We start from the raw sequence: 14,818 nt of genomic DNA on the forward strand, positions 1-14,818 counted from the left end.
CTTGAAAGAGAGAGGGATGGAGTCGTAACGTAGCCTATGTACCCTTATCTACGACAACAAAATTTTCACAGCATCCTCAGCGTTTAGGTAGGGGCATGAAGTGATATCTAGTTATCTAAGGAGAAGGTTTAAGATGCCCAAGTATTCGCGCGCCATAGTCCCAGTCCCCCTTTCAAAATACAAGGGGGGACGTAAAAGGAGGCCGTGCTTTTTCGCCTCTCCTCAGTCGGAAAATACGAAATTTTCTTCATTGCGTTTCAAGAAGCAATGAGATGCTGGTTGTAATTTAGAGGCGGGGATTAACTCCGGACCTACGTTTGGACTGGAGATAAAGCTGGGAACGTGGCGAATTTATACCTTCTCCCTAATGTACTAGATATCACTTCTTGGTAGGGTATCATAAAGGACGCCCCCTGTGTCTTAAAATAGAAGCTAGTTCTCATACAAATATAATGGCGCTACGCGGCAGCACTTAACAATCGTCTATCGAAGGGTAGAGGAATGCGCAAGATACACTGGAAGAGTTTTATTGCCGCAGATCGCCCATCATCTTTGCCGCTCCACCTCATCTCTTTCCTCCAGCAGAACTCCCGGAATTGAGCAGTAATTCTCTAGAGTTCACCACCATATGGCGCTTTTATGTTAGGATCTGGCCTTTTAATTAACTTTTCTCTTAAGCCTTGGCATCAAAACCCGTGTCTTTCATACTTATTCATTTCATTTTCAAATGGGCTTATAAACGCATATAACTTGTTTCGGCTTACTAGGTGACGTACATCAGCAGTGCAGGCCATTCAAATCGGGGTGCTTTTGAATTAATTTAGAAAGAATATTTGGCTCCATGTTTTGGGTCGTCAAAATAAAGAGGATCGTTAGCGAGGCTTAAAAATACTCTCGTGTTTTAATTAAGGAAAGATAAACGCAGCAATTTTTCTATTTAATTCGAAAGATATTTTTAAAATAATGAATATTTCATATTGGAAACATTTGTTAATCTACATTATTAAAGAAGGTACGAGCAATTAACTTACAGATGACTACGAGTCAGAGGTCAAAGTGTAAAGCAGGTGACGTTGGGGTACAAGATTCTATTAGACCTTGTAGTATTGAATTTTATACTGGAGTAGCAATCATACTCTATTGCGCTAACACGAGAGTGCCCTTCCCATGCATGGCCCAACAATTTACCCATAGTACCCCGGTTTTAAAATAAATATGGACGCAGAGTGGCGTCATCATTGTAAATAGGTCATCTGAACCAACAGTATAACGTACTTTTATTTACTTTTGCGCTTAAACTTAATTTAATAATGAATATTTCACTCCCCCTTATAAAGAATAGGAAGTTCTCGCTTGTCAGTTTCATTCCTTCAATGTAGTTCGTCTACAAATATCCGGTTAACCAATTGGAAGGCAAAGAAACAAGCTCGCGCACCTGAAGTTCTGAAAAAAAAACCTTGCAAAGCAATAACACTCCAGATCAGCGTTCTACGGTATTTCCTATGCTATAGTAGAGTTGTAACAAAAGTTCATAAATTAAAACCAAAAAATATACTTCATTGAAGCTTGTTCGCGCCGCGTATTATGAGCAACTCCCTTTACCTGTCCGAATAGTGTCGACCCCCTCGTATGATTACCTTCCCGACCGTAGCAAAGGGAACACGCTTGAATAGGCACCTAAAGTAGCAATAGTACCAAGAAATAACGTTTGGATAGCCACCATAGAGTACTATTTCTATAAACCTTTGACCTCCAAATAACTCTTGTCTGTTTGGTTGGTTCGTGTAGAGTTTTAGAGGATGGTCGTGTGCTTCTCATTTTTACATGACGTCTACAGCCAAAGGATGGGTGTAGTGAACGAAGCATACCTTTTCTTTCTATCTATGACCTTTTGGTTGTAACGGTCCCTTGGTGAAGGAAAAAAACTGTGTTTTGGTGATGGTCGATCTCGACACTGCGTGGGCTTTAATCGAATAATACTATCCACGATCAAGTAACCCTAGCGCAGCGATTATTAACAAATATAATCGAGATGGTGCGGTATCAGGGGAGTTGAGCGGAACTACCTGCCCTCTAGTGTTACCCTGGAGTGTAGGCAGTTCAAATTCTCTGACATTTTTTTTCCTTCTTATTTTTCTCTTGCGTGTTCGTCCGAAATTTAATCTAGATGCTTGGCGTGACCCATTCTTTAAAGGGCACACCGAATAGGCTTAAGGCCTTCCATTCGCCTATCTACAGGTATCATAAGTTTATAAGATATGTTCCATAAGTATGACACTATTTATACTTCGTAATGCTAGAGACTTACAGCTCGAGCTAGTTCGAGAACGACAAGCGAAAATTGACTACATTCGGTTAGTTTTGCAGTCCATCTTCCTATTTAGTCTGTACTAAGCCTTTGACAACGCCTCACCAGGCTTCGCTTTACCTCGAATCTATGACCTACATCACTTCATGGCAAGCTCTCAGTAAACAGTGACAAACTTATGGAACATATCTTTTGAACTTACGAGGTATAGCCTAGACAGATGAGAGTTTAAACAAGAAATAAGAGGAATTTTAATTTTTTTTTCCGTTATCCGAGTATTGGCAACAAAAAAGTGCGACACACAAGCAGAATAACAAGAACAATTTTACAATCTATTTCAGGACCTCCTTGAACTTTCAGATATATACTAGGCCTAGGCCTGTATCTTTTTCTCTAAAGGGGTTTAGTTTAGTAAGAAGAATACACCAACGTATTCTCCAACTTGCTCTTTTCATTGAAAAAGAAATATTCTAGCCTGCGTATCCGATTAAAATCTGTAAAAATCCGAATTTAGTTTTACAATTTTATTCTGCAAAATTCACCCTTCATGCTCCCTTCAAAATTGAATAACGTGTTCTGAGTTTTCTTATTTCTGTCTTTTTCTCCAATACACGATTTTATTGAATATATTCTATAATTTTTGCAAATTCCTTACCGATTTTTCAAATTCAGCTATAGTTTATCAGTATAATCAGAAGTGGTATGATACCACTTCTGGTATAATATGTAAATAAGTAACTTTCCTGAATATTTTACCCGTATCTCCCCCAAAAATAGTACTCTTTTTAAATTAAGGAGATTGGCCCAATAAGTCAAAAACACGACCTTTAGTTGTACAACAAACTGATAAAGCTGCACCCTCAAGCATAAAAGCAAACTAATAGCTTTCATTATAAAAGTCATCTACGTAGATGGAGCAAAGTCACGATTTTATCACAACCCTGACAACCAAACGACGCAAATTCATTTTGTAAATATGTTGTAAAGCTAAAAAAAGTTTCTTTTGGTTTTCCAGAGACGAAAAAGCTATTAAAAAGATGACTTACATAAAACCCCATTTACTTCAATCTGTTTTCCCCATACTCGTATCGAAAATTTCAAACTCAAAGCACGTAATGCGAGATACCCGAACATAAAAACCTTTTACACCAAAGTAGATTAACTAAAAATTATTAAACTTTCTTTTAAGTTGCAATCGCATGATTTATGTTTAACCCCAAAACCAGGTGCTCTTTGGGAAGTCTTTATTAAACCAAGTAGGTTACGAAGTACTTCAAAAGTTTATTTATATACAGAATGGCTTATATGTTGAGGCCAATAGACCATTAAATTAATTCCAGCACAGAAGCACCGCTAGAGGCAGCAGTGTTAATTGAATTCCTGCCGCATGCAGTGAACTTGGTCTCCACCAGGTTTTGCCTCTCTAGGGAAAAAACTAAGATGGTGACCCCGCCCCTCTGTATTGGTTTCTTTGAAAGTAAGTAATTAATTGAATTGTCTATAGATTCTCTAATCTAGTGGTTTTCCTTAGTTCCCCAATAAACTAAGTTTAGGATGGCGTGGTGTAGTGTCAAAAAAGACGGGAAATACAGCAAACCACTTCTTCTTAGCGTCTGCTAGGGTTATAACACAGATAATGATAGCAGGTATGACGTTGCAATACGTAGTAATGAATGAAGTTATTCAGTGAACACCGCCAAGCAATAGAGTGGTACTGAGAGGGTAGGACCTACGGAGATGTGACTTCAATATTGGTAGTCTCAATCGTATGGCCTGAGCTGACGACTTCTAATATGGTTGCCAAAACTGACGTAAGAGATAGGGTGTGACGTCACGAGAAAGCTCGTGGTAGCAGACTATAAGGGACTTTAAAGGTTATCCCCTCTTTTTGGAGGCATGTTCTATCAATACATTGTCTATAATAATGTTGGCGAAGGTCAAGGCTATGGGACGCGACGAACTGACAGGGAATGTCGGCCACCAACAAAAGCGCGTCGATATCTTATGGCGGCGTCCATGAGAATGCCTCCCTTAAAAACAATATAAGCATCTAGGAATTAGGTCAAGGGTGAACCAGGAAAGCTATTCAAGAATAAATATGTGTGGAGTTCCAATAAGTGTGTCAGGAATGGAAAGAATCTGGTATTGATTGGATTCGTATAAAAATTCCTACGTGACAGAATGTCAAGTCTGGTCTTAGTGGAGGACAAAGATTAATCGGTCTTCAATTCACCTGATCAGATGAAAATAGTGAAACCACCCTCGTTTTTCAAAGAAGAGACCATTTTAATAAACATGAATCTGTCTTTGTAACCTGCCGCTAGATTTACCTCCTGACGTTGGTAAAACTCTCAATAGAATTGCAATGATCAATTAGTTAGACATTTCTATCGATGAGAAATACCTAAAAGTAGTTTAAAAACAAGCTCTTAACTTTAAATTTATCAACTTCTGGTTGTAGCAATAACAACAAGCTGTTGAAGATACAAATCTTCATAAATATTCACTTGGGTGGCTCGGGAAACTTGGCGCATAGCGTTTGAACGCGAAACGTAACGTTCGTTCCCACACCGAAGAGATAACGTCGATGTTAGGCCCGTAACAAATGGAAGTTACGCAAAGGGTTACCGCGTGCAAAAGACAATAAAGTGGGTTATCTACGTTAGAGTTAAGGGGAACTGATGATGGGAGTGGGGAGATGAAAACGGGGAGCATTTAATTAATACGTTTACGAAGACCCCAACACGATGCCCAATTATGTAGGAGAATCTGGTCGGAACATTCACCTTGACTCCCATTCTAGTAATGCCGGGAAATAGGAAATTACAGACGTGACAGGAGGAAGGAATCCTTATCTCCCCTTCTCATCCGTTTAAGAATGAATCTTCGCGATGTGCTATGTTGTGTACTTTAGGAAGTTCCCTATACGGTAGGGCCAACAGCATATTCGCGTCAATATGATACAAACTCCTCCCAGCCCTGCAAGTATCATAGCAGGGTTGAACTACAGGAATTCTAGGTGTCACCTCTACTTCAGGAGACGTAAACATTCTAGCACACGCTTGATGTCACGAAAATTACTCCCTTACACCATAGAGGATATACAGTAGAGGAGTAGACACTTTAACCTTTACCAATACATAAGGGAATATCTGTACAAGACATGTCATTAAAGGTTGAAAAATGTCGTCCTCTATGGAGGCAGAGAGTGATATTTGGACAAGGGTAACCGAGTACCGGTAGTATCTTTAAAAATTTAACGATAACTGAATAGAACAACAGTCTACTCCTCTAAGCACACATTCTGTTGCGTGGCTGTTCCGATAAGAGTGACACTCAAATTTGTCCAATTAAATTTTGGAATGTCTATAGTAATGTTTTGCATAACTTATTTTGAAAGCGCTTAAGTAATATCCCGTTTCAGACTGAAATGATTATAATTAACATTCTTGGCTTGAAATACGTTTAGATATTGTCAATATTTAGGCAACTTCTTGCATAGCATGAAGTTTAAAAGGCCCGTTCCTTAACTCCTTGGGAGGTGACGTACTGGTAACACTAGACCATAGTAACGAAATAATATCTTAGCTCACAAAACATTAATTAAATATGAGGCTAAACTTTGTCAAATTAGACAGAAAATTTAATTACAATTTACCAGAAGTATGTAGTAATTTCTTCGAGAGAAGTGTACTATAAACCGGGGTAATTGTAATATGATTCTTCCCAACATGAGAACATTTAGATCATGGTTACTAAACCGAATCACGTACGCGATAAATAGTTCCCTCATCATTACTATATTAGCGCTTAACTATTTGCCAGGCGCATGCGCTAGTGCAGAGTGTCATCCTTCTTCTATTATCCCCTTCTGATATTACGTAATAATTTTAATCTATTCTTCAACTTGCACCGGCTAAACCAAATTGATAGAACAATTACGTAAACGTATAGAATCTCTGTAATATATTCAAATTGCTACAAATATAATTTAGGACTATAAAACCCGTATAAACATCCAGTCTGTTTAATACTAAGTTAATTTTGTTGTCTCGGAGTAAATAGTGGAGAAAGATATGTATTCCCAAGAACATATTAATATATCCGAGAACACGGGATGGCAGATCTATTCAAGTTTAAGTGCAACCAACCATAACAACTCTCTCTTCTCTCGTTTTTTATATTGGCCCAAAGCAATTCAATGCTTTGAATTATAAATGCACACTTACACTATACATTCAGCACTCATGGAATCGATCATATTGATGCTCACAGTACAAAACAAAGATGATACAGCGTTAGCATGTTCTGCGGTACATGCACTAGCACTTTCTATTTCCCAGTGAATAATTTAGATTTTCCTCTGAAGCTTTCGTTTTGTTTTGAAACGAGAAAGAAAGATAGTAAGGGCACGCAAGAGCTCTAGGAAAAATAGCTCCGCCTGCCTTGCAACAGTGCTTGCAATATAGACTAAGGCATATAGTCAGAAACCAGGGAGAAATGAGTAAAATGGAGTTGAAATGATGATGGGCGACCTGTGACATAGAAACTCTCCCAGTGTATACTTCTCGCATGCCCCACCCTTCGGTAGTCGATTGTTAAGTACTGCCGCGTAGCTCTATTATATTTGTATGAGAACTAGCTTCTATTTTTAAGACAGAGGGGGCGTTGTTTACGTTTTCGTACTGTACGACTCTACCAGAACGATGAGGATGCTGGGAGGACTTCGGTGCCGTTCCGTAGGCGGTGGGAGTACAGAGGCAACGTTATAGGTATGGGGTTTCCACTCCATTCCTCTCTCCTTCAAGCACAAACCAGGTTGAAACCTCAATACGTTCAAAATAGCTAGGCTGTCTTGTTTTCAGTGGTTATTGTTAACCTGGAAGCCAGCTTTTTACACCCTGACCTTTCAATCTGATTCTGAAGGCGATCGATTTTACGTGACAGTAACAGACTCTCTCACGCTTCCGGGTGACAGTGTCACTAGAGATCTTTGTCAAAGGCAGGGTCAACCTTTCTAATCCTGGTTATCTAGGGTCAGTCTCACTTGACCTTTGTTATGGGCACTTATAGTTTAGAAGGTCTCGTAAACAACTACGCCGTATATGTTTGTAACATTCTCTTGGTTCAACAATCTACCGACGATGTGTAACGAAATTTTTAAAATATCTTATTGGCTTTCTTAATCAACGTTTTCATGGCGTAGAACGTCCATAAATATGTGTATCCTGAGACGCCTCTACCTTACTTGAAGAGGGACCATGACACTAGCAAATTGGGATCTGTTATTCATTCCTGCATCTTTAAAAATGCATATGTTCCTTGAAAAAGATCTCCATCCCATTACGCTTCAATAACTAAATTTCATATTCTTTGTAAATAAGTTTGAATTCCCAAAGATGTCGACGCCCCTCTACTAGCAACGTTCTGACGTAATTTTATTGGGTACTAAATCTATAGAAGCCTTGTTCACGTACGTTGAGGTTTGGAAAAAAAGCCTTTTTTCAAATAAAATACTAGCTTTTTATGAATTTATAAGTCCCAAGAGAGCAAATAAGTACAGCTTTCAAATTCTAAGGAATATATTACTAGAGTATTTGTTGAAACTGTACTCGAGGGACCACCCTCAATATACGTCACGTGGTGTATGTTTTAATGGGGAAAATTTTACTAAAATAACTCAAGGTTCTTTCAACCTCGAAAAAGAAATTTCCATGGCTGGTAAACACAGAAAACCTTACGTATGTAGCAGTTACTATAGGTCATATGACAAAAGTACAAAATCCAAAGGAATTTCCTACCTTGTAATTCTTATTCCTGGATTCCAATTGCAAAACCGTGCACCAGCTGGAAGCACCTAAAACAATCAAAGAATGAAAAAAAAAATGAGTTTTAGACATAAATTATTCATAGAATATAAATATTCAAAATACAGTTGTTTTGTATAATCAAGAAGTGATGTCTAGTTTATAGGGAGAAGGTATAAGATGCCTAAGTACTCGCGTGCCATAGTCCCAGTCCCCCTTTAAAAATACAAGGCGGGACGTAAAAGTAGGCCGGGCTATTTCGCCTCTCCTCAGTCGGAAAATACGTAATTTTCGTCATTCGCGTCGCGCTGACGTGAGTTTTCAAAAACCAATGAGATACTGGTTGTAATTTAGAGGCGGGGATTAACTCCGGACCTACGTTGGAGCAGAAATATATTACTTAACACGTAAGGTAATATATTTCTGGTTGGAGATAAAGCTGGAAATGTGGCAAAATTATACCTTCTCCCTAATTAACTAGATATCACTTCTTGATAAGATCTTAACAGAACAATAGTTGATATTTACAAAAGTAAACAAGATAATCAATTTACAAAAGTAAACAAGATAATCAATTTACATAACTATCTTCTGATAACAGAACTTCAAAACTTTCTAAACCCCTTTATGGTATGCCTATTAAAATCAAATTAACAGAGTAAACAAATTAAATCTTCTCGTTTCCAAAGTAAAGTAAATACTTAAGTTCCCTTGGGTTTCGATACTCTAAGAAAATAACAGTCTAAAAATATATTGAATTCCAGAAACTAAACACAAATGTAAAGGGAAAGCCAAACAAGATATATAAATAAAAGACCAAGGCCAATTTCAGGCACATTCCCAGTAGAGTTCTTCAGTTCTGTGTTTTCATTCAAAAAGTTAAAAAGATTTGTATAAACAAAGATGTACTAAATCGTATTTTCCCAAATAAGATAAGCAATGTCCAAAGAGATCCTCTGCTTAAATCGTTTGATCTTAGAAAATCATACTCTGCAGATTAGTCTATAACTAAAAGAAGAATCTTTAAAAATAACTTAATTTTCCTTTTCACCCTCCCTTTAGTTAAAGTTTCGACTTCTAATAAGGTACACTAAAATTAAAGAGCCACTTTTGAAAACGTCAGTCTTCAAGGGACGCCAAGAATGCAGCAACGGGGGGGGGGGTTAAAATATTTTAAATACGTCAGAGGCACGTGACCGAGGAGAGTCGTGCTTCGTCTTATACCACTTAGGGAATTGGCGCTACAGTCTCGCGAAAAGCAAGGTCTATACGTGATCGATATATTCTGCCTAAAAAAGTTTTTTGTTAATATCAGAAGTATATAATACTTCTCTTCGAGAGAAGTGTACCAGCCCAAAGCGGGGGAATTGCAAAATGATTCTTCCCAACATATATTAATATTTGGAGCAACGTTACAAAACCGAATCAAGTCCCTCTACTTCCCTTATACTTTGGTCCTATCACATTTGGAGCACCCTGTATATCTAAAATATAAAAATAAATTTCTATGCATATTTAAGAGCATTCGGGGAAAGCATCCCATTTGGAGGAAAACTTCCTATGTATTTTCTACACGCGCCTGTAGAAATGTTTTACCCGTTGTACACTAATGATCAAGAAAAATCAATCAACCAGGGAAGATTATAGAAACACATTTCGAATTTGTTTTATCGATTTTTAAACTTTATCGCTTATTATAAAGGTATATATATATAGTTCGGAACTGTCAAGTTGTAAATATCGACAATTTACTCACATACGCGATAAATAGTTCCCTCATTACTCTATTTGCCGAGGCGCATGCGCTGGTGGATTTTTGTCCTACGTCAAGACAATCAAGGTTTATGGGTTGATTGCTGAGGATTTAGTACCAAACTGTTATTGAATTCACCCTAAGAGTGCGATAGTTACCCATCTGAAGTTTGATGAGTAGGAGAGACAGGAGAGCAAACAGAAAGGGTGAGCCTGGGAAGTATTGAGAGGGTACAGAGTGCCATCCTTCTTCTATTATCCCCTTCTGCTAATATGTATGCATGTATACATTCTCAATATGAGAACCAAAACTAAAATAATTGAAACAATACAACCACAAGCAAGAAAAGCAAATCAAGAGCGCAATACACAATGATAACCGGGCCAGATTAACCCTGGAGACTTCGAATCTAAAGCTGGAAACGATCGAAACAAAGCCACCGATTCGATTCAACTTAACAAGAAAAAGGAGGGTCAATCTGGTGATGTACCAATCTGATCATTCATGAACCAGAACTCCTAGTGCATTCACCAACAACGTGTAACTAGAGGCGGTTTCCCTTCCTTCTTCGTAAATCGAAATAATTGCCAAGATGCGACTCTCAATTAAGTTGAAAGAAAAGACAATAATTCTAAAAGAGCTTTCCCCCAAAGGCTCTCGTATTCGCTAATAACAAAGAGTCTATTGTCTAAGGTATTAAGTAGAAACAATGTCTCTTAAATCTAATATACTGGTTATTATATTTTTACTTTCGAAACGGGAAACTGATAAAGACCATTGATTGGTCATTAAAACTACCAGGAATACATACAGCTACTAAGAATCATTGTGGGAAACTCCATATATCCCATATTAATTTCTATGCTGGTTTCGTGGGCCGGGCTTGAGAACTTACTATTCGTCAAGTATCATTATTCGAACCCCTTTAAAACTGTGATTTGATTGGTTGGTATATACTAGGTAGCAAGTTGGGTACTCGCGCTAGGTTAAACGGGCAGTGAGATGGATTATTCGCCAGCTAAAATTCGTCATAAATAATGATTACTCTAGCTCTTCCTACAAAATCCGCCTAGATACGTTGAGTGAAAATGGCTACACAATGATTTGTTGTGATGTAGGCCAGATGAAATCTAAGGAAAGTGTCATGACGTCATGGGGCGTATCTCAACTGGCTGGCTCTGTTCCAGAGTATATGGCCAGCTGTATAGCATTGGTTGTACTGCAGTGAAATAAATGATGTTAGGCCCAAAAATGTTCCATAAGAAATGATAAATGCAGCCAAATCTGGGAATGCCAATTTTTGTAGTGGGTAAATACATGCAACCCCACTTCCACAGTGTTAAATCTTCTACGATGAACGGCGTCTCTAGGCAAAGTGTTCATAACAGCGTAGAGTGGAATTGAAATCAGCCATCCGGAAGTCAAGTGTAGAAAGTGATTTTCAAAAAAAAGTTCCGTTCCAAAAGGATCTAAGGAAGCGCCAAATCCCCTTTTCCCGGCTGCTATTTCCTTCAGATTGTGGTTTACGAAACGAGTTAGTTAATATAGAAACATATGGGGAAAGGGAGGTATATAGTACAAAGGGATTTCTACTTCTTAACCCACGCTCAAGTGTGAATCGTATTCAACGTTTCACGAAGAACAGAGAGCAGTCGCATCATCCGATTCGTCTGGAACTCTAGATCCCGAGCAGAGCCTTGTTCTTGGTGGTGGTACGAGGCAACAAACGGCTAAAGGAGGGCAATACCGTGAAGATGGTCTAGAGAGTCGTCGAAGCTCGTTAGTTTCTTGACTTGGATGAGAGCTCTGCAGCGTTCGATCCAAACTATGTTCTTTCAAGTATCGTTTTTTTAAGAAGGATACAGTTTCCTTACTATCCCAGACATGGAATGCTACTACATCGTGACGTGAAGTACAGAATTGAAGCTATTTTATAAATTCTTAAAAAATTTTCCTAATCGTCCTAACTAACCAAAAACTGAAGTTCTCATTCTCTCTTAAAGTTCTCGTCTGCTATTTGGAATTCAAGGTGTTTTGATTCTGATTGGCCAACGTGATGACATAAACCTCGTGCAAGTCTAGAAACGTACTAACTAACATGATAGAAGGGCTATTGATACAGATATATATTTATGTTTTCCAAAGTCATAGTGAATGTGATTTGATGAAAGTTGTCATGAACTTGAATTTTCTCATGTTTGGCGCTACTATTTAAAAGTGTTTCTTGATGATTTAAGTATGTCTTTAATGGTGTGTTAAATAACGAAATCCTGTGTGAAACATATATTGGAACTAAAATATTTTTGCAAGGTATAATTAGTTATGAGAATTGGCTAAGTATGTTCGATTGTACATGCAGCTTCGAGTAGAATGGTACACCATTATTTTCTTAGGTTAATTCGGTTATATTTTCTCAGTGCAGGAAAACAAAAAGAGAGTCAAGCAAATTAAAACCAGAACCACTTATCTCTGCACCCGAAAAGCAAGAATGTAAAATCTTTAGCTTCTTAGATTTATTTCTGGGAATTCGACAGTCTTGGACAAACTACGGTTCACTTGTTGCCAAAAAATTCGACACTACAGAGAAATGATTCGTTCATTTCGAAATAATACCACGTCGCAAGGAAGGAGTTACGCTCTTTGAAATCAAATTGGTTTTGCGCTTGCACGGCCTTTGGTTGCACTAAACTCTAATCGTGATAAATGTTACAGATAAAGAGGACTAGCTGGGGAAAAAGGAGATTATTACGAGTCGACGAACTTTATACCGTTTCATTCCGAATTTTCATTCAATATAAAGCACGTTTGGACGTTTTAAGAAGATGGTTAATGAGCGGTATAAAGCGTTCGAGGAATGGTGCACGTTGCACTTGAAATGTGTTGTCGCGGAAAGATCGTTTTGCAGAAAGGACTTTTACAACTTTTTTAAGAGTTTCCTATATAGCTTGGGATAGTGGTTGGTTTTTCAGGATGTCATTAGCCAACTAGGCGCGCTATCGATTTAGGCTTAACGGTCATTCAGCCATGAATGCTGCTGAAGGGATGCTACACAATCGTTAAATAATGCGTAGGCATTTTATTGTTAAAGGAGAAGTCCAATCATCATCATAGTCTAAAATGGTAATGGTAGATTAGTTGTTCTTCTGTTCCGCGGAATAAACATTTCAACAGGCGTCTACTGAAAATGCATAAAGCCCTAAGTTTCCATAAGCATGACACTAACTACACTTTGTAATGCTAGAGACTTAATGAGAGCTAGTTCGAGAACGACAAGCCAGAATTGACTACACTCGGTTTTGCAGACCATCTTCCTATTTAGTCTGTACTAAACATTTGACAGCGTCTCACCAGGTGTCGCTTTCCGAGAATTTATGACGCCTCAGCTACGTCACTTCATGACAAGCTCTCAGTAACCAGTGACAAACTTATGGAACGTACCTTATGAATTTATGCTTCCACCAATTAATTCAATTGTTTGAAAATGATTATTGAACCTATCCGTTTATAAAAGAAAGAACTCGCGTCAAAATTGGGAGAATGATCTGAGACCTATGACGTGTCTTTCATAATAAATCCTTTTCAAAGGTCGGGAGTAAAATAGAGTGGCGGCACTCAATGATGCCCACAACCTTGAAAAGCATGCTGGGATTTGTAAACAGCTATGGTTGCCCCCAACTACTGTAGAATCAAACTGCACTCCTCCAAAGCCCAAGGGCACACATGGAGGGAGATTTCTGTTCCGGTTCAAATAGACTTCCTATTAACTGGAATCCGCCAAGCGGTACTGGGTGAGTTTCGCTCCACCAGTTCAGATTTGTGGTGATAAAAGAGAGTGCTTTGCAATTTTGCCCGTAGTAGAAACTTTAAAGTGATCCTCTAGAAGATGTCTTGGGCCTTTCGACTTTTAAAATTATTCACATCATTTCCTAACTGAGATAGTTCTCAGTAAATTTCAGTCTTAGTTACTGAGAACTAAAAATTAACTTCAATTCTCGAGACTTGTCCTTAAGAAGTTCCCGTCTTCAATGTAAAATTCCTTCCTTGTGTTGGTTTAACAGAATGATATCGATTTCATTCGCTCTGCTTACATTGGCTTGACTTGGGTGGGTGGTGGATAAGTGAATTGGTTGTTACAGTGTGTTTTCGAAATCGTTTATACAGAATGCTTTGAAAGCAAATTAGGGTTAAGATAGCTTTAACAGTTTGTACGTCGCGCCTGTTCTTGACAGAATCAACTCGCGTCTGGAATAGTTCAAGGAAAACGGAATTGAAGTGTTTACTTAACGTTCTCTGATGATGGCAAGTTCTGTTTTGATAAGAACAGAGACAAGTTGGGAAAGCCAAAATATTACCTCTCCGAGTGGAGATGACTATCACTACCCCTTAAACAACCTAAATATATGCATCTATCGCTTTTTTTAATTCTTTGCAAGTGCAGGAATTCAATTTTAAAATAGTCAATTGTTCAAGCCTTTTCAATATCTCTCAATTGCTGTGGAAACTCTACTCTCTCGCTATACCTCAACCGTATTCTTAGTCTACCAGTATGATTTGTAGCATTTGTCCATATCAAAGCTGAATCATACCTCGCCACACAAAAAGCAAATCTCCCCAAAACATGGAAGCCACAACCCAATCACACATAAGCTAGGCTCCCACTTAACCAAAATAATTATTAAACAGTTAAATACTCACAAAGATTGGCAAAATCAATCTCCTTCAGTAATACGTAGCGCTTAAATATATTATTTTCCGAACAAAATTAATCGAGCAAATTTAACGCTTAACTTCTTCTCTTGAAATTCTATCAAAGAGTGATTCAACTGTTTAAAAAAAGGTTTTTTTCGCAAATAGGGCGCTATCATATCAACCGCAATTCCGTCATATTTAAAAAATATACATTGCCAACACTTTTTTAGACACAATAGTGGAAGTTTTAGCCTCATTTAA

At 38.1% G+C, this 14,818-nt stretch overlaps 1 protein-coding gene and 1 long non-coding RNA gene across 2 annotated transcripts in view; one reads left to right on the forward strand and one right to left on the reverse strand.

The window, feature by feature from the left end:
* Positions 1-14,818, forward strand: part of LOC149702861 (putative cationic amino acid transporter) — a 138,677-nt gene that overhangs the window by 66,797 nt on the left and 57,062 nt on the right. The window lies entirely within an intron of this gene.
* LOC149702863 (uncharacterized) overlaps positions 8,107-14,818 on the reverse strand; it is a 95,511-nt gene continuing 88,799 nt past the window's right edge. Inside the window, exon 3 of the long non-coding RNA XR_016381874.1 lies at positions 8,107-8,165. This is a non-coding gene — a long non-coding RNA (uncharacterized LOC149702863). The remainder of the gene's footprint in view (positions 8,166-14,818) is intronic.

This window comes from Phalangium opilio, unplaced genomic scaffold, assembly GCF_054372755.1.
Source record: "Phalangium opilio isolate 3A_F unplaced genomic scaffold, DU_Popi_V2 ptg000017l_1, whole genome shotgun sequence".
Taxonomy (NCBI): Eukaryota; Metazoa; Arthropoda; class Arachnida; order Opiliones; family Phalangiidae; genus Phalangium; species Phalangium opilio.